Here is a 22,990-nt window from a genome sequence, read left to right as displayed (position 1 = left end):
TCCCACTGGGGGAGGGGGAGGTAGTGGAGGGGGAGAAGAGCCGTATTACTAGTTCCCACTGGGGGAGGGGGAGGTAGTGGAGGAGGGAGAAGAGCCATATTACTAGTTCCCACTGGGGGGGGGGGGGGGGAGGTAGTGGAGGGGGGGGGAGGGGAGGGGGGGGGAGAAGAGCCGTATTACTAGTTCCCACTGGGGGAGGGGGGGGGGGAGGTAGTGGAGGGGGAGAAGAGCCGTATTACTAGTTCCCACTGGGGGAGGGGGAGGGAGTGGAGGGGGAGAAGAGCCGTATTACTAGTTCCCACTGGGGGAGGGGGAGGGAGTGGAGGGGGAGAAGAGCCGTATTACTAGTTCCCACTGGGGGGGGGGAGGGGGAGGTAGTGGAGGAGGGAGAAGAGCCGTATGACTAGTTCCCACTGGGGGAGGGGGAGGGGGGAGTGGAGGGGGAGAAGAGCCGTATTACTAGTTCCCACTGGGGGAGGGGGAGGTAGTGGAGGGGGAGAAGAGCCGTATTACTAGTTCCCACTGGGGGAGGGGGAGGGAGTGGAGGGGGAGAAGAGCCGTATTACTAGTTCCCACTGGGGGGGGGGGGGGGGAGGTAGTGGAGGGGGAGAAGAGCCGTATTACTAGTTCCCACTGGGGGAGGGGGAGGGAGTGGAGGGGGAGAAGAGCCGTATTACTAGTTCCCACTGGGGGAGGGGGAGGGAGTGGAGGGGGAGAAGAGCCACTGTAGCACAGCGTAGGGTTTTAACAAGGCGGGCCAGCGGTTACATCACAGCCATGTAACCACAATGTGTTTTGGGCGATGTAGGAATACCAGTGTTTATATTTACATCAGGAGCCAGGGGCCTACGTCGTAACGTGTGATCCTAACAGCCTGACCTCTGTGATGACGGCATACTGAACAACGTCTCCTTAGGCCTCGGACATGAGCCAACACACTACTGCTCTCTGCATCGTCACCACACAGACAATTACAGCCATTTAATACAAAATAACAACTTGTTTAGACAGAGGGCATCGTGGGTAGTCTACACACTGGCCTAACCTGACCCTCTGCCTGGCTCTACCTCTTCCTCCACCAATCACAGCAGCCTCTAACAGACTGCCACAGGTGGGACAGACCAATCAGACGGCAGTGTTCCCTGGGCCACACTCCGCCTCTCCTAACAGGTGTAACATATCAGGTTCAGTCTGACAACATGATGAAACTCTCTGTAGGAAACCCCCTGCTGTGCTTTCACACAGACTGGTCCCAAATTATTTTAACCCTTTAATTAACTAGGCAAGTCCGTTTAAGAACAAATTGTTTTTTACGATGGATGGCCAAACACAAACCCGGACGACACTGGGACTATGCTCCGGGCCTATGGGACTCCCGATCCCGGCCGCTTGCGCCACAGCCGTAGAAACGAACCAGGGTCTGTAGTGACGCACTGAGAACGCAGTGCCTTAGACCTCTGCGCCACTCGGGACACCCAATAACTCCCTGTTCCCTATATAGTGGTCCCCTGACGACTCAAACTGAACTCTCCCACTGCTCAATGTTCATTCTGCAGTCTGACGTCAAAAACAAAGTCATCAGCGATTGGATCATCTGTAAACAAATAAATCAAAGTAAGCCATTGTCTTATTTTCTAAATGCCTCCTTTACCCACGTATGTTCTGGCTCTGGTCCAATCACAGGAGGCTGCTGAAGGGAGGACGGCTCATAGAAGAGTCCGGAAAACGGAGCAAATGGAACGTCATCAAACACCTGGAAACCACGGAAACCACGGAAACCATGGAAACCACGTGTGACGTATTTAATACCGTTCCACTGATTCCGCTTCCGGCCATTACCACGAGCCTGTTCTCCCCTATTCACCTCTACTACCAACTTCCTGTTTCTGGGACCAATCAGAACACTTAGAATGTGTTTGTGTTCTACAAATCATCGGGGAGGGACTCAGATCCAGACTCATTGTGGATTTTAAAAAACTAACGTCCGTGGGCGTGGCCTCGCGTTTGGGTGGAGCAAGGAGTCTGGGTAGTGTAGTATAAAGTAGTGTACTATATAGGGAATAGAGCTGTAGTATAGAGTAGTGCACTATATAGGGCTGTAGTATAAAGTAGTGTACTATATAGGGAATAGGGCTGTAGTATAAAGTAGTGCACTATATAGGGAATAGAGCTGTAGTATAAAGTAGTGCACTATATAGGGAATAGAGCTGTAGTATAAAGTAGTGCACTATATAGGGCTGTAGTATAAAGTAGTGTACTATATAGGGAATAGGGCTGTAGTATAAAGTAGTGCACTATATAGGGAATAGAGCTGTAGTATAAAGTAGTGCACTATATAGGGAATAGGGCCCTGGTCTATAGCAGTGTACTACAAAGGGAATAGGGCTCTGGTCTAAAGTAGTGTACTATATAGGGAATAGGGCTCTGGTCTAAAGTAGTGTACTACATAGGGAATAGGGCTGTAGTATAAAGTAGTGCACTATGTCTCCTCTCATACAGTAACTGTCTCACTGCTCTTAGTGACTGGATATTCCTCTGATCTCCTCTCATACAGTCTCCTTATTTATCTGACCAGCCTTCTTCACTTCCCTCTGGAAACCTTCCTCCCTTCTTTCTTCACTCCCTCCCTCCCTCCCTTCCTCCCTTCCTCCCTTCCTCCCTTCCCTTCCTTCCTCCCTTTGTCCCTTCCTTCCTTCCTCCCTTCCTCTCTTCCTTCTTTCCTTCTTTCTTTCCTTCCTTCCTCCCTTCCTCACTCCCTTCTTTCCTTCCTTCCTTCCTCACTTCCTTCTTTCCTTCTTTCCTCCCTCCCTCCCTCCCTCCCTTCCTTCCTCCCTTTGTCCCTTCCTTCCTTCCTCCCTTCCTCTCTTCCTTCTTTCCTTCTTTCTTTCCTTCCTTCCTCCCTTCCTCACTCCCTTCTTTCCTTCCTTCCTTCCTCCCTTCCTTCTTTCCTTCTTTCCTACCTCCCTCCCTCCCTCCCTTCCTCCCTCCCTCCCTCCCTCCCTCCCTCCCTCCCTCCCTCCCTCCCTCCCTCCCTCCCTCCCTCCCTCCCTCCCTCCCTCCCTCCCTCCCTCCCTCCCCCCTTCTCCTCCCTCCCCCCCCCCTCCCTCCCTCCCTCCCCCTCCCTCCCCCTCCCCCCCCTCCCTCCCCCCCCTCCTCCCTCTCTCCTCCTCTATCTTTCTGGTTCTTTCTCACTCTTCTCCACCCCCTTTTTCTAAATGTTTCTTTCTTTTGACTCTGTGTGTGTGTGTGTGTGTGTGTGTGTGTGTGTGTGTGTGTGTGTGTGTGTGTGTGTGTGTGTGTGTGTGTGTGTGTGTGTGTGTGTCCTGTGTGTGTGTGTGTGTGTGTGTGTACACCCATCCTGGCAATCTTTCTCTCATAAGTAGCTTACATCTGATCTCTCTATCCCCCTCTCCCCCTCTCTCTCTCCTCTCTCTCTCACTCTCTCTCTCTCTCTCTCTCTCTCTCCCCTCTCTCTCTCTCTCTCCCTCTCTCTCCCCCCCCTCTCTCTCTCTCTCTCCCCTCTCTCTCTCTCCCCTCTCTCTCCCCCTCTCTCTCTCTCTGTCTCTCTCTCTCTCTCTCTCTCTCTCTCTCCCCTCTCTCCTCTCTCTCTCTCTCCCCCTCCTCTCTCTCTCTCTCTCTCCCCCTCTCTCTCTCTCTCTCCTCTCCCCCCTCTCTCTCTCCCCTCTCTCTCTCTCTCTCTCTCCCCCTCTCTCTCTCTCTCTCTCTCTCTCTCTCTCTCTCTCTCTCTCTCTCTCTCTCTCTCTCTTATTTCTCTCTCTCTCTCTCTCCTCTACCACTCTCTCTCTCTCTCTCTCCCCTCTCTCTCCCCCAACAGGATCTCTCTCTCTCTCTCTCCCTCTCTCTCCCCTTCCCCTCTCTCTCTCTCTCCCTCTCCTCTCTCTCTCTCTCTCTCTCTCCTTGGTCTCTCTCCCTCCCTCCTCTCTCTCTCTCTCCCTTCTCCAGATAAATCTCCCTCCTCCTGCTCCCTCTTTGTGTGTTATTTTCAACGTGCATGACTTCCTCTACCACTGTCATTTTAATGCACCTCTAACTACAACGCAAACAACAGGATAACTAAGTAGCTGTTAACGGTTACTTCTTCCCTCCCTGCTTCCCCTAACAGCAGAAAACAGGAAACAGATAAATAACTGGTACCTTCCTGCTCTCCCTGACAGCAGCCTTGGTAAAACAGGAAACAGATAAATAACTGGTACCCTCCTGCTCCCCCTGACAGTAGGTAAAACAGGAAACAGATAAATAACTGGTACCCTCCTGCTCCCCCTGACAGTAGGTAAAACAGGAAACAGATAAATAACTGGTACCTTCCTGCTCCCCCTGACAGTAGGTAAAACAGGAAACAGATAAATAACTGATACCAGTCATCTCCATACAGCCTAAGAACTACCAGGACTTAATGATCAGCACATTGAGACACAGAGCCAAACGTGAGGAATAATGGCCGACCAAATCTGCCTTTCAAAGTAGACCTACTTTACAGTCAGTCTGACAGAGTGGTGGTCCATTGAAATCAGCTGGAGTCAGGTTAACATTGTTACTACTACTGTTATTAATAACATAAACCTAGCAGTCAGGTTACCAGCCTTACTGTTATTAATAACATAAACCTAGCAGTCAGGTTACTAGCCTTACTGTTATTAATAACATAAACCTAGCAGTCAGGTTACTAGCCTTACTGTTATTAATAACATGAACCTAGCAGTCAGGTTAACATTGTTACTACTACTGTTATTAATAACATAAACCTAGCAGTCAGGTTACCAGCCGGGTCCCAGTAGGCCACCCAAAGAACTACACATTACTGTAGTCTCTGCTACCTGACAGAACAGACTGATTACAATCATTCACATTAATGTAGTCTCTGCTACCTGACAGAACAGTATAGTGCACTACTTTAGACCAGAACCCTATTCCCTATATAGTGCACGACTTTAGACCAGAGCCCTATTCCTTATATAGTGCACTACTATAGACCAGAGCCCTATTCCCTATATAGTGCACTACTTTAGACCAGAGCCCTATTCCCTATATAGTGCACTACTTTAGACCAGAGCCCTATTCTCTATATAGTGCACTACTATAGACCAGAGCCCTATTCCCTATATAGTGCACTACTATAGACCAGAGCCCTATCTCCTATATAGTGCACTACTTTAGACCAGGGCTTTAAGGCACCCTATTCCCTATATAATACACTACTTTAGACCAGAGCCCTATTCCCTATATAGTGCACTACTATAGACCAGAGCCCTATTCCCTATATAGTGCACTACTTTAGACCAGAGCCCTATTCCCTATATAGTGCACTACTTTAGACCAGAGCCCTATTCCCTATATAGTGCACTACTTTAGACCAGAGCCCTATTCCCTATATAGTGCACTACTTTAACAACCTGCTCCTCTCTCTATTCACACCGTCCCTCAACAACCTGCTCCTCTCTGTCTTCACACCGTCCCTCAACAACCTGCTCCTCTCTCTATTCACACTGTCCCTCAACAACCTGCTCCTCTCTCTCTTCACACTGTCCCTCAACAACCTGCTCCTCTCTCTATTCACACCGTCCCTCAACAACCTGCTCCTCTCTCTATTCACACTGTCCCTCAACAACCTGCTCCTCTCTGTATTCACACTGTCCCTCAACAACCTGCTCCTCTCTCTATTCACACCGTCCCTCAACAACCTGCTCCTCTCTCTATTCACACCGTCCCTCAACAACCTGCTCCTCTCTGTATTCACACTGTCCCTCAACAACCTGCTCCTCTCTGTCTTCACACCGTCCCTCAACAACCTGCTCCTCTCTCTATTCACACCGTCCCTCAACAACCTGCTCCTCTCTGTCTTCACACCGTCCCTCAACAACCTGCTCCTCTCTGTCTTCACACCGTCCCTCAACAACCTGCTCCTCTCTGTCTTCACACCGTCCCTCAACAACCTGCTCCTCTCTCTATTCACAACCTGCTCCTCTCTGTCCCTCAACAACCTGCTCCTCTCTGTATTCACACCGTCCCTCAACAACCTGCTCCTCTCTGTCTTCACACTGTCCCTCAACAACCTGCTCCTCTCTGTCTTCACACCGTCCCTCAACAACCTGCTCCTCTCTGTCTTCACACCGTCCCTCAACAACCTGCTCCTCTCTGTCTTCACACTGTCCCTCAACAAAACCTAGGATAGAAACATACACAGGCCTGCATCCTCATAGATATATGATGCATACTGTACACTTTCTGCCTCGTGTTTGTAGAGTAGTTTGGTTTAACAGAGGGACTAGTATTTACTAGCCACCGTCAGAACATTGGCATATGCATTATAACGTCTGGATGACTATAAAGTCACTATGTTAAGTATTAATTTTATGTCATTTTTATAAAACAAAAGCCACTCAAGCAAAATACACTTTTAATTTAAGAGAAAGAAAGAAAGAAAGAAAGAAAGAAAGAAAGCGAATCATATGCTAAATGAATAGGCTAAATTATTACACATATGTTGACCTAACAAAGCTATCTTTTAACATCTCAAAATTGACTTAAACAAAAGTAAACAAAAGCCTATTCTTCAGGTGATATGTAATGTCAGTGCCCTACAACAACAACAACAACAACATCTATGACGGTGTAAAAAGCAGATTTTCTCTGGTAGCAGCAAGCATCGCTAGAGCAGAGTAAACTATAGGTCATATTCCGCTAATAAAATAAGGAGAATCGGCGCTAAACAGTGATTAAACATCCCAGGCTGCGCTGCTGCTGACTCGGGGCTCTCTCTTTTCTCTCTCCCCTCCCCCTCCTCTATAAACAGCATCAAAGCAATCAAAATGGTAATGTTCGGCATGAATGGGGCCCATCCCCCCTCTCCGAGAAACTCCGCAGACTTTTTCTCCATGTTAGGAAGGAACCAACACCCCTTCTCGGCACAAAATGGAAGCATCCACTACCAAACTAAGGCGCTTTGCGTAAAACACTACAACAAATACATTCACTGGAAAGATCAACCTCGTGTAAATAGATAACCAACTACGTGAAAATATAAGCATTGTTTCTCTGCATAAGCTGCCTAAATGAGTTTGTCTTCTGCTTTACAGGAAACGTTCAACAGCGAATGGTGGAGAAAATCAAGGCGCTGTTCAGGGCTCAAGTGCTGAAAACTGCATTCCTGAAGAAACAGGATCGATCTAACTTAGGCCAACGCAAAAACCCTTTATAATGAACTAAAATGATTCAACATCGATTGATTTGACTTCTACAACATATATTTACACATTATATGTCTGTTTTGTGTTCCTTAGTGGCTTCGGTAACTTCATATATTGAGCCAGGCAGTGTTGTGACTTTAAGCGTTCAACGGCATCTGTTCTGTGGTGCTGAAAGCTCCCGTTCTCCTGGGCGGAAGAGCTGTACTTTAGTGTTTCTCTTTACCTTTCAAATGACTCATTAGGAATACATACAAATACGTTTAAATCACTTATTACAAGATGGAAGTTCATCTTGGCCAATTTGATACTAGATGTAGTAAAAAAATAAAAAAAATAATGAAAGTGTAAGCTGCGATCGAATCAAAAGCAACCTTTACCGTCATGTGACCAAGAATAAATAATACCCCACGACTGGCTATAAAGTAACAAATAAAGTCAATTTAGAAGCAACAAAACAATACGTATTCATTCGGCGATGAATATCTACGAATAGTCAGAATAGTAAAAACGTGATGCTTGATGTGTAAAAAAAAAAAAAAAAAAAAAGTCCAGACCGGATACTTGAGCATCTCCTTTCTTTACTCTCCTGAAACATGTCGACTTACTCAAAATGGACGCTACATTTTTCAACATTTCATGTTACACAACTTAAAGAGTATCCGGACAGAATCAGCAGATTACGTTGAGGAATTCTACAACACAACGACTTTAAAGGGGGAGCAAAGACTAAATCAATGCCTTTACTTTTGAAACCTTTTTTTTTTTAAACAAGCACATTGTCCTGAACATAACGGTCTCACACAATACAAGACTATTGCCGTGACATGAATGATGATTATAGCCAACACTAGTGTATAATAAAGCTTTGGGGGTTTTCTTACTTGTTTTTCGCTAAGGGCTGTTATTCTGTCGTGTCTTTCGTGTAGTTGTTTCTTAAGCTCTCCATCCTACAATTAAACAAAAACATCATCAGTCAAATAATAAGATTATAAATGGGACCAAAACACCAAGTGTAACCTAACAATGTCGACACGTTTCAAACTTATGCCGTTGCGTTATAAACCAAAGTCACATTTGAGGACAAAGCAGGTGGAAACTCTGCTAAGTAAACAGGGTTTACAACAAGACAATAAAGAGATTTAATGCTGATAAAGTTTCCTGCCACAGTCCCTAACCCTAACCAGCCGTGTCTAGAGGACGATTACAAGGCTTTCACAAATAGACATTTACCTGCGGGTCTTGCTTCATCTGTGCAACTAGTTTCTAACCGGAGGAAGAAAAAAAAACGAAAGAGGAATTAGAAAAAGTGTTTCAAGTTTAGTGTGTAAAGACAAGATCAAAGCAGCGAAGCATTAGGAGCGAGTCGGTTTCTACAGCTCATAAATATTCAGGTCGCGTCCTGCTCGCCACACAGGACCACCGCATTATTACAACCTAGTTCTTGATGCTCGAAACAGACCCACGACAATAACAAAGTAGTCTAAAAAGTATCCCACTCTCATCTGAAAGTGCATGTTTATGGCGTCGCACGAACATACAAGCTAAGCATAACAGAGCACATACTCTTTTTCTCGCTGGGAAAACAAACATCTCACGTTTGATCCCTCTGAGATTTGTTTCCTCTCTACACCCCTCGCTCGCTCAAAAGACCACAAATAAGGGGTAGAATGAAACGATGTTTCGTTTTTACCTGATGACATTGGATCTCGACTTTCAACGCCTCTTGCAGGCATTGTAGTTCCATGTTCCGACTTCAAAAACACTTTTGTACCACTTTCGATGTAATCAATGTGAAGTTTAAGTGAATTAAAATGTTTTTTTTAAAGCGACAATAACAATCGAAAGAAGAACTACTCAGGCTGCAAAGCAAGTTCTTGCTTCTTTGCTGTGTAGAGGGCTCATCACTCACTTTACGCCGCTGAGCAAAGTGCTCTAAACACGGGGGAAAGGTTTCAGCACCTGGACAGATCCACTCTAAAAATAACGCCGCGTCGACGCATCCTCTCCAAACGGTCGATTTATTTTTCTTTTGATCATTTTTAGTTGAATAGTGGGGACTATATTTTGTCCGAGTGAGCGGCTTGATTTCACTTTGCCTGGGGAAAAGTTGCGCTTCGGCTGTCAATGCTAATTCGAAAATTCCCGGATGGAGCAGTGAAAGAACAGAACTCTCCCCTCGTCTGTCTTTCTCTCCCCCTCGGTCACAAAAGCATACACTCAGTCATGCGCACTCCTGAATAAAATACACTCAGGCTGTCCACAATATTGCAAGGATAGATAACTATTTTTCTTAAGTCCAGGATAGATAACTATTTTATTAAGTCCAGGATAGATAACTATTTTCTTAAGTCCAGGATAGATAACTATTTTATTAATTAAGTCCAGGATAGATAACTATTTTATTAAATCCAGGATAGATAACTATTTTATTAAATCCAGGATAGATAACTATTTTATTAAATCCAGGATAGATAACTATTTTATTAAGTCCAGTAATGTGCATAAGGTTAGGCTTTATCACGTGTAGAATAATAGACTTACATTGTGTTCATTGTTATGTTCTAATATGTTACTACTAGGTTGTTACTGAAGTAAATATACAGCTACGCCCCCCCCCCCAAAGAAATGCTCTTTAACACACTCAGAGGGACATTGGGTCTTAACACACTCAGAGGGACATTGGGTCTTTAACACACTCAGAGGGACATTGGGTCTGTAACACACTTAGAGGGACATTGGGTCTTAACACACTCAGAGGGACATTGGGTCTTTAACACACTCAGAGGGACATTGGGTCTTAACACACTCAGAGGGACATTGGGGCTTTAACACACTCAGAGGGACATTGGGTCTTTAACACACTCAGAGGGACATTGGGTCTTTAACACACTCAGAGGGACATTGGGTCTTAACACACTCAGAGGGACATTGGGTCTGTAACACACTCAGAGGGACATTGGGTCTGTAACACACTCAGAGGGACATTGGGTCTTAACACACTCAGAGGGACATTGGGTCTTAACACACTCAGAGGGACATTGGGTCTGTAACACACTCAGAGGGACATTGGGTCTTAACACACTCAGAGGGACATTGGGTCTTAACACACTCAGAGGGACATTGGGTCTTTAACACACTCAGAGGGACATTGGGTCTGTAACACACTCAGAGGGACATTGGGTCTTTAACACACTCAGAGGGACATTGGGTCTTTAACACACTCAGAGGGACATTGGGTCTGTAACACACTCAGAGGGACATTGGGTCTTTAACACACTCAGAGGGACATTGGGTCTTTAACACACTCAGAGGGACATTGGGTCTGTAACACACTCAGAGGGACATTGAGTCTTTAACACACTCAGAGGGACATTGGGTCTGTAACACACTCAGAGGGACATTGGGTCTGTAACACACTCAGAGGGACATTGGGTCTGTAACACACTCAGAGGGACATTGGGTCTGTAACACACTCAGAGGGACATTGGGTCTTTAACACACTCAGAGGGACATTGGGTCTTTAACACACTCAGAGGGACATTGGGTCTGTAACACACTCAGAGGGACATTGGGTCTGTAACACACTCAGAGGGACATTGGGTCTGTAACACACTCAGAGGGACATTGGGTCTGTAACACACTCAGAGGGACATTGGGTCTTTAACACACTCAGAGGGACATTGGGTCTGTAACACACTCAGAGGGACATTGGGTCTGTAACACACTCAGAGGGACATTGGGTCTGTAACACACTCAGAGGGACATTGGGTCTTAACACACTCAGAGGGACATTGGGTCTGTAACACACTCAGAGGGACATTGGGTCTGTAACACACTCAGAGGGACATTGGGTCTTAACACACTCAGAGGGACATTGGGTCTGTAACACACTCAGAGGGACATTGGGTCTGTAACACACTCAGAGGGACATTGGGTCTGTAACACACTCAGAGGGACATTGGGTCTGTAACACACTTGGGTCTGTAACACACTCAGAGGGACATTGGGTCTTTAACACACTCAGAGGGACATTGGGTCTTTAACACACTCAGAGGGACATTGGGTCTTAACACACTCAGAGGGACATTGGGTCTTTAACACACTCAGAGGGACATTGGGTCTTTAACACACTCAGAGGGACATTGGGTCTGTAACACACTCAGAGGGACATTGGGTCTTAACACACTCAGAGGGACATTGGGTCTTTAACACACTCAGAGGGACATTGGGTCTTAACACACTCAGAGGGACATTGGGTCTTAACACACTCAGAGGGACATTGGGTCTTTAACACACTCAGAGGGACATTGGGTCTTGGTAACACACTCAGAGGGACATTGGGTCTGTAACAGAGGGACATTGGGTCTGTAACAGAGGGACATTGGGTCTGTAACACACTCAGAGGGACATTGGGTCTTAACACACTCAGAGGGACATTGGGTCTTAACACACTCAGAGGGACATTGGGTCTGTAACACACTCAGAGGGACATTGGGTCTTTAACACACTCAGAGGGACATTGGGTCTTAACACACTCAGAGGGACATTGGGTCTGTAACACACTCAGAGGGACATTGGGTCTGTAACACACTCAGAGGGACATTGGGTCTGTAACACACTCAGAGGGACATTGGGTCTGTAACACACTCAGAGGGACATTGGGTCTGTAACACACTCAGAGGGACATTGGGTCTGTAACACACTCAGAGGGACATTGGGTCTGTAACACACTCAGAGGGACATTGGGTCTGTAACACACTCAGAGGGACATTGGGTCTGTAACACACTCAGAGGGACATTGGGTCTGTAACACACTCAGAGGGACATTGGGTCTGTAACACACTCAGAGGGACATTGGGTCTGTAACACACTCAGAGGGACATTGGGTCTGTAACACACTCAGAGGGACATTGGGTCTGTAACACACTCAGAGGGACATTGGGTCTGTAACACACTCAGAGGGACATTGGGTCTGGGTAACACACTCAGAGGGACATTGGGTCTTTAACACACTCAGAGGGACATTGGGTCTGTAACACACTCAGAGGGACATTGGGTCTGTAACACACTCAGAGGGACATTGGGTCTGTAACACACTCAGAGGGACATTGGGTCTGTAACACACTCAGAGGGACATTGGGTCTTAACACACTCAGAGGGACATTGGGTCTTAACACACTCAGAGGGACATTGGGTCTGTAACACACTCAGAGGGACATTGGGTCTGTAAACACACTCAGAGGGACATTGGGCATTTCATGGAGAGGAAAATGAGTTATTCATTGCTCCAGTTTATTCTAAGACCACTCTGACCTGTAAAAGCGCCAGGAGAAGTGAAGCTGAGGTCATTTAAAGGTTATGTTCTCTCCCCTTATTGATTTAGCTAGTCAGCCTGGACACCAACAGACATACACCTCTGTTCCTTATAGGCCTATGTGCTTAGATGCCCAGTTAAGAATTGTTCACTGCAGTTATCAACATGTGATCTTGTGTGTGCCAGCTTAGTACATAAAGGCCTAATGAATTATGTGTTAAAAGCATTATAGTCTTAAATAATTCCACATCTTTCTGTGTCTTTCTAAGTAGCATACAGAAGAGCAAATGAATATAAACAAGCGGTCTGAAGTTAGTAGCACATCATCTGAATTATACCAACACTCGGTTGTAACACAGAGATCGGGCTGTAGAGGGGCAGTTAGCCATTTTGTTCTGAGAGAGAGAGAGAAACGGGTCATATAGCTAACAGCAAGTAGCCTACCGAGTGTGACGTTTTGCTCACACAAATACATTTCTCCTTTTTCTAATCTGACACCCCTCACCCTGTGCTCAAGGATTTGTCTTCCTCCCTCCCCCTAGCCTCCCGCGTCCTCCCTCCTCCAAGCCACACAGGTCAAGCCGCCATTGGAGCTCCTTTTGGCGTGCTGCGCGAAGGGGGTGCGGGCTGTGCCAATCAGGACTTTTCCGCTGCTGCATATGGCTTCAGACCGACGCGAGGTGGGGCGGCGAGCAGCCAATCAGTGCCTCGGAGTGGGTCTGTGTCGGTCGGCCACGGGGAGGATGTGAGTTGAGAGTTGATGTGAAACAGAGATAGCGTTGCTATGCTTTTCAAATCAACTCAAAGAGAAAACACCACAGGAGTAACCTAGTCTAGAGAAGGCTAGTTTCGAATACAAATTAATAAGGGGGGGGGGGGGACGCAGCTGAGTAGTGTTGCGTGGTGTTCTACAATACTGGAAAATAGGTCTGGAATACATATTACGATATAATTACCGCTTGTAAAACACAGCAAGTGATCCAACGGATACAGTAAAACACAGGCGGCAACAGAGTGGGGGCTATAGCCACTATGTGGGGAAAGTAGCACCATGGACAGCGCTGAAACGCCGCTAAAATACTGGACTGTTTTCAGGCGGCAACCATTGCATTCTATCGACGTTTTAAAGGAAGTTACTTATTCATGTTGGTCACTTGCCTCGAGTTGTACTCCAGTGGTCATGTTCATGTAACGTGCTAATCCCTGGGTGTATTCAATGCATAACCACTGTTTTCAACCAGGCATTCTGAAGGGGTCAAGCAATCCTTCATGGGTAGTAGACTTTAAAAAACAACTCGATAAGTTACAGGCTAATATACTATTTATTTTTATTTTATTTTTTTTAAAATAGGGCCTACAATAAATTCCTTAAACTCATTCACAAGTAAAAGTAACAACGCTTTTAAGTTTTGTGGACTTAGTTGAGCGGATTTTCTGTCCGGGCGTGAAAGGAAAGCTCCCCTCCCCCCACCACTCTGCACAGGTCGAAGCCGGGCTGTGTGTGTGTGTGTGTGTGTGTGTGTGTGTGTGTGTGTGTGTGTGTGTGTGTGTGTGTGTGTGTGTGTGTGTGTGTGTGTGTGTGTGTGTGTGTGATGTCTGCCGCCGTGCTACATCAGCTGTTCTTCCTCATTTCACGGCTCAGCGGTGAAACTCTGAACTCCTCGCTGGAAAAACAACCAGTCAGTCACTTTCGATTGCAAGATGCTTTTAGTAAAGCTTCTCTTCACGGCAGCGTCACTGACCGACAATGAACACCAAGATACGACAGCGAAATAGTTATTGCTGTGTGTTTTTGACGTTTAATAAGCTATTAGACCCACCTCTGTTTATATCCTACACGATAGTAGGCCTGACAGTAGCACTTGATGAACAAATAGAGAATTATTTAACTGGCAACTGTGTATTTTTCATGCAGGCTCGTTAATACTGTAGCCAGCTAATTACTGTTACAATTGAATGACTTATACGGCTGCGGTATGAAGGTTAGTAACCTATCATTTTAAACCAGTGTAATAAATTAGTCGGTAATTAACTCAGTGGGCGAAATGTTATTACAACTGTGTATTTGGGTTGATATTCATGAATCATAATGATCTGAACCAGTACAGTCAAATAAATAAAAAACGGGTTTAGAACCACACACACACACACACACACACACACACACACACACACACACACACACACACACACACACACACATTGCGTCGTTCCTTTATAAACGGAGCCTAAAGCATAGACATTAAACAACGTTGTTTTTCTGCAGCCTTCATATTATCTGACGGCGTTCCAACCAGAATATAAAGGTGTTGTTAGACTGTAGAATCTATTATTACTCTTACTCGCATTAACATCTGCTAATCATGTGTATGTGACAAATAACATTTGATTTGATTTGAATCCGTTTTAAAACTGTGAAGCTTCTCTCGCGAGAAGCACTGCTGACTGGTGTGACAACAGAAATCTTACAAAGTCTAAATAGCTCACGGAAGATCTCTTTATAAGGTTCTTGTCACGTTCTGACCTTAGGTCTTTTATTATGTCTTTGTTTTAGTGTGGTCAGGGTGTGAGTTGGGTGGGTTGTCTATGTTCCTGACCTTAGGTCTTTTATTATGTCTTTGTTTTAGTGTGGTCAGGGTGTGAGTTGGGTGGGTTGTCTATGTTCCTGACCTTAGGTCTTTTATTATGTCTTTGTTTTAGTGTGGTCAGGGTGTGAGTTGGGTGGGTTGTCTATGTTCCTGACCTTAGGTCTTTTATTATGTCTTTGTTTTAGTGTGGTCAGGGTGTGAGTTGGGTGGGTTGTCTATGTTCCTGACCTTAGGTCTTTTATTATGTCTTTGTTTTAGTGTGGTCAGGGTGTGAGTTGGGTGGGTTGTCTATGTTCCTGACCTTAGGTCTTTTATTATGTCTTTGTTTTAGTGTGGTCAGGGTGTGAGTTGGGTGGGTTGTCTATGTTCCTGACCTTAGGTCTTTTATTATGTCTTTGTTTTAGTGTGGTCAGGGTGTGAGTTGGGTGGGTTGTCTATGTTCCTGACCTTAGGTCTTTTATTATGTCTTTGTTTTAGTGTGGTCAGGGTGTGAGTTGGGTGGGTTGTCTATGTTCCTGACCTTAGGTCTTTTATTATGTCTTTGTTTTAGTGTGGTCAGGGTGTGAGTTGGGTGGGTTGTCTATGTTCCTGACCTTAGGTCTTTTATTATGTCTTTGTTTTAGTGTGGTCAGGGTGTGAGTTGGGTGGGTTGTCTATGTTCCTGACCTTAGGTCTTTTATTATGTCTTTGTTTTAGTGTGGTCAGGGTGTGAGTTGGGTGGGTTGTCTATGTTCCTGACCTTAGGTCTTTTATTATGTCTTTGTTTTAGTGTGGTCAGGGTGTGAGTTGGGTGGGTTGTCTATGTTCCTGACCTTAGGTCTTTTATTATGTCTTTGTTTTAGTGTGGTCAGGGTGTGAGTTGGGTGGGTTGTCTATGTTCCTGACCTTAGGTCTTTTATTATGTCTTTGTTTTAGTGTGGTCAGGGTGTGAGTTGGGTGGGTTGTCTATGTTCCTGACCTTAGGTCTTTTATTATGTCTTTGTTTTAGTGTGGTCAGGGTGTGAGTTGGGTGGGTTGTCTATGTTCCTGACCTTAGGTCTTTTATTATGTCTTTGTTTTAGTGTGGTCAGGGTGTGAGTTGGGTGGGTTGTCTATGTTCCTGACCTTAGGTCTTTTATTATGTCTTTGTTTTAGTGTGGTCAGGGTGTGAGTTGGGTGGGTTGTCTATGTTCCTGACCTTAGGTCTTTTATTATGTCTTTGTTTTAGTGTGGTCAGGGTGTGAGTTGGGTGGGTTGTCTATGTTCCTGACCTTAGGTCTTTTATTATGTCTTTGTTTTAGTGTGGTCAGGGTGTGAGTTGGGTGGGTTGTCTATGTTCCTGACCTTAGGTCTTTTATTATGTCTTTGTTTTAGTGTGGTCAGGGTGTGAGTTGGGTGGGTTGTCTATGTTCCTGACCTTAGGTCTTTTATTATGTCTTTGTTTTAGTGTGGTCAGGGTGTGAGTTGGGTGGGTTGTCTATGTTCCTGACCTTAGGTCTTTTATTATGTCTTTGTTTTAGTGTGGTCAGGGTGTGAGTTGGGTGGGTTGTCTATGTTCCTGACCTTAGGTCTTTTATTATGTCTTTGTTTTAGTATGGTCAGGGTGTGAGTTGGGTGGGTTGTCTATGTTCCTGACCTTAGGTCTTTTATTATGTCTTTGTTTTAGTGTGGTCAGGGTGTGAGTTGGGTGGGTTGTCTATGTTCCTGACCTTAGGTCTTTTATTATGTCTTTGTTTTAGTGTGGTCAGGGTGTGAGTTGGGTGGGTTGTCTATGTTCCTGACCTTAGGTCTTTTATTATGTCTTTGTTTTAGTGTGGTCAGGGTGTGAGTTGGGTGGGTTGTCTATGTTCCTGACCTTAGGTCTTTTATTATGTCTTTGTTTTAGTGTGGTCAGGGTGTGAGTTGGGTGGGTTGTCTATGTTCCTGACCTTAGGTCTTTTATTATGTCTTTGTTTTAGTGTGGTCAGGGTGTGAGTTGGGTGGGTTGTCTATGTTCCTGACCTTAGGTCTTTTATTATGTCTTTGTTTTAGTGTGGTCAGGGTGTGAGTTGGGTGGGTTGTCTATGTTCCTGACCTTAGGTCTTTTGTCTCCCCAGTTATGTCTTTGTTTTAGTATTGGTCAGGGTGTGTTGGGTGGGTTGTCTATGTTCCTGACCTTAGGTCTTTTATTATGTCTTTGTTTTAGTGTGGTCAGGGTGTGAGTTGGGTGGGTTGTCTATGTTCCTGACCTTAGGTCTTTTATTATGTCTTTGTTTTAGTGTGGTCAGGGTGTGAGTTGGGTGGGTTGTCTATGTTCCTGACCTTAGGTCTTTTATTATGTCTTTGTTTTAGTATGGTCAGGGTGTGAGTTGGGTGGGTTGTCTCCCCATGTTCCTGACCTTAGGTCTTTTATTATGTCTTTGTTTTAGTGTGGTCAGGGTGTGAGTTGGGTGGGTTGTCTATGTTCCTGACCTTAGGTCTTTTATTATGTCTTTGTTTTAGTGTGGTCAGGGCGTGAGTTGGGTGGGTTGTCTATGTTCCTGACCTTAGGTCTTTTATTATGTCTTTGTTTTAGTGTGGTCAGGGCGTGAGTTGGGTGGGTTGTCTATGTTCCTGACCTTAGGTCTTTTATTATGTCTTTGTTTTAGTGTGGTCAGGGTGTGAGTTGGGTGGGTTGTCTATGTTCCTGACCTTAGGTCTTTTATTATGTCTTTGTTTTAGTGTGGTCAGGGTGTGAGTTGGGTGGGTTGTCTATGTTCCTGACCTTAGGTCTTTTATTATGTCTTTGTTTTAGTGTGGTCAGGGTGTTGTCTGGGTGGGTTGTCTATGTTCCTGACCTTAGGTCTTTTATTATGTCTTTGTTTTAGTGTGGTCAGGGCGTGAGTTGGGTGGGTTGTCTATGTTCCTGACCTTAGGTCTTTTATTATGTCTTTGTTTTAGTGTGGTCAGGGTGTGAGTTGGGTGGGTTGTCTATGTTCCTGACCTTAGGTCTTTTATTATGTCTTTGTTTTAGTGTGGTCAGGGTGTGAGTTGGGTGGGTTGTCTCCCCATGTTCCTGACCTTAGGTCTTTTATTATGTCTTTGTTTTAGTGTGGTCAGGGCGTGAGTTGGGTGGGTTGTCTATGTTCCTGACCTTAGGTCTTTGTTATTGTAGTAGGTGATGAGACCAAGCCCAGGTCCTAATGTCTTTGTTTTAGTATGGTCAGGGCGTGAGTTGGGTGGGTTGTCTATGTTCCTGACCTTAGGTCTTTATTGTCTTTGTTTTAGTATGGTCAGGGTGTGAGTTGGGTGGGTTGTCTATGTTCCTGACCTTAGGTCTTTTATTATGTCTTTGTTTTAGTGTGGTCAGGGCGTGAGTTGGGTGGGTTGTCTATGTTCCTGACCTTAGGTCTTTATTATGTCTTTGTTTTAGTGTGGTCAGGGTCCTATGAGTTGGTGTGGGTTGTCTCCCCATGTTCCTGACCTTAGGTCTTTGTCTCCCCATTATGTCTTTGTTTTAGTGTGGTCAGGGTGTGAGTTGGTGGGTTGTCTATGTTCCTGACCTTAGGTCTTTTATTATGTCTTTGTTTTGTAGTAGTGTGGTCAGGGTGTCTCCCCAGTGTTATTGTTGGGTGGGTTGTCCTATTGTCTCCCCAGTGTTTTAGTAGGTGTTGATGATTTGTCTCCCCAGTGATTTCTGTGTTTTTGTCTCCCCAGTGTTATGGTAGGTGTTCAATCAGCCCAGGCCTAGTCTGTTTATCGTTGTCCCTGATTGATAGGTGTTGAGACCAAGCCCAGGTCCAGAATCATAGGTGTTTAGGGAGGTCCTATTTTCCCCAGTGTTTTGAGTTGTGGGTGATTATTTTCTGTCTTTGTGTATGTCACCAGACAGGACTATTGTCTCCCCAGTTTATTCTCCTTGTTATTTTTGTTTTAGTGTTCTGAGTTGAATAAATATTGTCTCCCCAGTGAACACGAACCAAGCCCAGGTCCTTTGTCTCCCCAGTGTTATTGTCGTCAGAAGAAAGCCCAGGTCCTATTGTCTCCCCAGTGTTATTGTTACAACATGATAACCAATAAAGCCTTATAACTAGCTGTATAACTAGGTTAAAATCCCAAATGACACCCTATTACGTATATAGTGCACTATAGTCCAAAGTAAATAGGGAATAGGGTAGCATTGGATACCAAGCCCAGGTCCTATTGTCTCCCCAGTGTTATTGTAATAGGTGTTGAGACCAAGCCCAGGCCCTATTGTCTCCCCAGTGTTATTGTAGTAGGTGTTGAGACCAAGCCCAGGTCCTATTGTCTCCCCAGTGTTATTGTAGTAGGTGTTGAGACCAAGCCCAGGCCCTATTGTCTCCCCAGTGTTATTGTAGTAGGTGTTGAGACCAAGCCCAGGTCCTATTGTCTCCCCAGTGTTATTGTAGTAGGGTAATAGGTGTTGATACCAAGCCCAGGTCCTATTGTCTCCCCAGTGTTATTGTAGTAGGTGTTGAGACCAAGCCCAGGTCCTATTGTCTCCCCAGTGTTATTGTAGTAGGTGTTGAGACCAAGCCCAGGTCCTATTGTCTCCCCAGTGTTATTGTAGTAGGTGTTGAGACCAAGCCCAGGTCCTATTGTCTCCCCAGTGTTATTGTAGTAGGTGTTGAGACCAAGCCCAGGTCCTATTGTCTCCCCAGTGTTATTGTAGTAGGTGTTGAGGCCAAGCCCAGGTCCTATTGTCTCCCCAGTGTTATTGTAGTAGGTGTTGAGACCAAGCCCAGGTCCTATTGTCTCCCCAGTGTTATTGTAGTAGGTGTTGAGACCAAGCCCAGGTCCTATTGTCTCCCCAGTGTTATTGTAGTAGGTGTTGAGACCAAGCCCAGGTCCTATTGTCTCCCCAGTATTGTTATTGTTGAGACCAAGCCCAGGTCCTAGTAGGTGTTGAGACCAAGCCCAGGTCCTATTGTCTCCCCAGTGTTATTGTAGTAGGTGTTGAGACCAAGCCCAGGTCCTATTGTCTCCCCAGTGTTATTGTAGTAGGTGTTGAGACCAAGCCCAGGTCCTATTGTCTCCCCAGTGTTATTGTAGTAGGTGTCTCCCAGTGTTATTGTAGTAGGTGTTGATACCAAGCCCAGGTCCTATTGTCTCCCCAGTGTTATTGTAGTAGGTGATGAGACCAAGCCCAGGTCCTATTGTCTCCCCAGTGTTATTGTAGTAGGTGATGTTGAGGCCAAGCCCAGGTCCTATTGTCTCCCCAGTGTTATTGTAGTAGGTGTGAGACCAAGCCCAGGTCCTATTGTCTCCCCAGTGTTATTGTAGTAGGTGATGAGGCCAAGCCCAGGTCCTATTGTCTCCCCAGTGTTATTGTAGTAGGTGATGAGGCCAAGCCCAGGTCCTATTGTCTCCCCAGTGTTATTGTAGTAGGTGTTGAGGCCAAGCCCAGGTCCTATTGTCTCCCCAGTGTTATTGTAGTAGGTGTTGAGACCAAGCCCAGGTCCCCCAGTGTTATTGTAGCCTATTGTCTCCCCAGTGTTATTGTAGTAGGTGTTGAGACCAAGCCCAGGTCCTATTGTCTCCCCAGTGTTATTGTAGTAGGTGTTGAGACCAAGCCCAGGTCCTATTGTCTCCCCAGTGTTATTGTAGTAGGGTAGATAGGTGTTATTGTAGTAGGTGTTGAGACCAAGCCCAGGTCCTATTGTCTCCCCAGTGTTATTGTAGTAGGTGTTGAGACCAAGCCCAGGTCCTATTGTCTCCCCAGTGTTATTGTAGTAGGTGTTGAGACCAAGCCCAGGTCCTATTGTCTCCCCAGTGTTATTGTAGTAGGGTAATAGGTGTTGATACCAAGCCCAGGTCCTATTGTCTCCCCAGTGTTATTGTAGTAGGTGTTGAGGCCAAGCCCAGGTCCTATTGTCTCCCCAGTGTTATTGTAGTAGGGTAATAGGTGTTGATACCAAGCCCAGGTCCTATTGTCTCCCCAGTGTTATTGTAGTAGGTGTTGAGACCAAGCCCAGGTCCTATTGTCTCCCCAGTGTTATTGTAGTAGGTGTTGAGACCAAGCCCAGGTCCTATTGTCTCCCCAGTGTTATTGTAGTAGTCTCCCCAGTGTTATTGTAGTAGGTGTTGATACCAAGCCCAGGTCCTATTGTCTCCCCAGTGTTATTGTAGTAGGTGTTGAGACCAAGCCCAGGTCCTATTGTCTCCCCAGTGTTATTGTAGTAGGTGTGTGATACCAAGCCCAGGTCCTATTGTCTCCCCAGTGTTATTGTAGTAGGTGATGAGGCCAAGCCCAGGTCCTATTGTCTCCCCAGTGTTATTGTAGTAGGTGTTGAGACCAAGCCCAGGTCCTATTGTCTCCCCAGTGTTATTGTAGTAGGTGTTGAGACCAAGCCCAGGTCCTATTGTCTCCCCAGTGTTATTGTAGTAGGTGTTGAGACCAAGCCCAGGTCCTATTGTCTCCCCAGTGTTATTGTAGTAGGTGTTGAGACCAAGCCCAGGCCCTATTGTCTCCCCAGTGATATTGTAGTAGGGTAATAGGTGTTGAGACCAAGCCCAGGCCCTATTGTCTCCCCAGTGTTATTGTCGTAGATGTTCTATCTAAACATTTCAGGTGAGTGAAACGAGGCAATCCCTGGTCGACGTCTTTCTGGGTCATTATAATGGGTTAATGACATTAAATCAAAACTACTTTTTATCTCATAAATTAATGAATGAAGTTTTGCTTTTTGTGTCCTTGTAACTAACTCAATGCCAAGAGTCCACTGTGAATCAACTAAGAAAATCAGTGACTGTTGATGCTTGATACCAGCAACGAGCATTCAGACAGGGGTGATTATCTTAGCAATGAGCAGTCAGACAAGGGTGATTTGCTTAGCAACAAGCAGTCAGACAGGGTTGATTTGCTTAGCAACGAGCAGTCAGACAGGGTGATTAGCTTAGCAACGAGCAGTCAGACAGGGGTGATTTGCTTAGCAACGTGCAGTCAGACAGGGGTGATTAGCTTAGCAACAAGCAGTCAGACAGGGGTGATTAGCTTAGCAAGCAGTCAGACAGGGGTGATTATTTTACCTTTATTTAACTAGGCAAGTCAGTTAAGAACAAATTCTTATTTTCAATGACGGCCTAAGAACAGTGGGGTTAACTGCCTTGTTCAGGGGCAGAACGACAGATTTCTACCTTGTCAGCTCGGGGATTCAAACTTGCAACCTTTCGGTTACTAGCCCAACGCTCTAACCACTAGGCTACCCTGCCGCCCCAATTGGCTTAGCAACGAGCAGTCAGACAGGGGTGATTAGCTTAGCAACGAGCAGTCAGACAGGGGTGATTAGCTTAGCAACGAGCAGTCAGACAGGAGTGATTAGCTTAGCAACGAGCAGTCAGACAGGGGTGATTAGCTTAGCAACGAACAGTCAGACAGGGGTGATTAGCTTAGCAACAAGCAGTCAGGTTTAAGTCACTGAACTCTGAACTCTGCCTTGAGCTGTCTGCTGTAGTGTTGTTCTTCATTCCAAGGAACTCCTTTAATGGTCAACCACGACAAACCTATCAGGATCCTCCTTTAATAGTCAGCTCCTATCAACCTATCAGGATCCTCCTTTAATAGTGAGCTCCTATCAACCTATCAGGATCCTCCTTTAATAGTCAGCTCCTATCAACCTATCAGGATCCTCCTTTAATAGTCAGCTCCTATCAACCTATCAGGATCCTTCTTTAATAGTCAGCTCCCATCAACCTATCAGGATCCTCCTTTAATAGTCAGCTCCTATAAACCTATCAGGATCCTCCTTTAACTTCATTGGGACTGGGGGGCAGTATTGAGTAGCTTGGATAATAAGGTGCCCAGAGTCAACGGCCTGCTACTCATATTTGGGTAGAAAACACTCTAAAGTTTCTTAAACTGTTTGAATGATGTCTGTGAGTATAACAGAACCCATTTGGCAGGCAAAACCCTGAGACAAAATCCA

At 45.6% G+C, this 22,990-nt stretch overlaps 1 long non-coding RNA gene across 2 annotated transcripts; it reads right to left on the bottom strand.

The window, feature by feature from the left end:
* Window positions 1-5,489: 5,489 nt before the first annotated feature.
* Window positions 5,490-9,497, bottom strand: LOC112247215. Of its 2 annotated transcripts, XR_002953037.2 has the most exons (4): window positions 8,896-9,497; window positions 8,436-8,468; window positions 6,000-8,152; window positions 5,490-5,843 (listed from the first exon to the last, which is right to left on the bottom strand). It is a non-coding gene; the product is annotated as an uncharacterized LOC112247215 (long non-coding RNA). The 2 variants fall into 2 exon arrangements; XR_006082399.1 differs by lacking the exon at window positions 8,436-8,468.
* Window positions 9,498-22,990: the final 13,493 nt, after the last annotated feature.

The sequence above is a fragment of the Oncorhynchus tshawytscha genome, unplaced genomic scaffold, assembly GCF_018296145.1.
Source record: "Oncorhynchus tshawytscha isolate Ot180627B unplaced genomic scaffold, Otsh_v2.0 Un_contig_7101_pilon_pilon, whole genome shotgun sequence".
NCBI lineage: Eukaryota > Metazoa > Chordata > Actinopteri > Salmoniformes > Salmonidae > Oncorhynchus > Oncorhynchus tshawytscha.
This window is presented reverse-complemented; position numbering and strand designations above follow the sequence as displayed.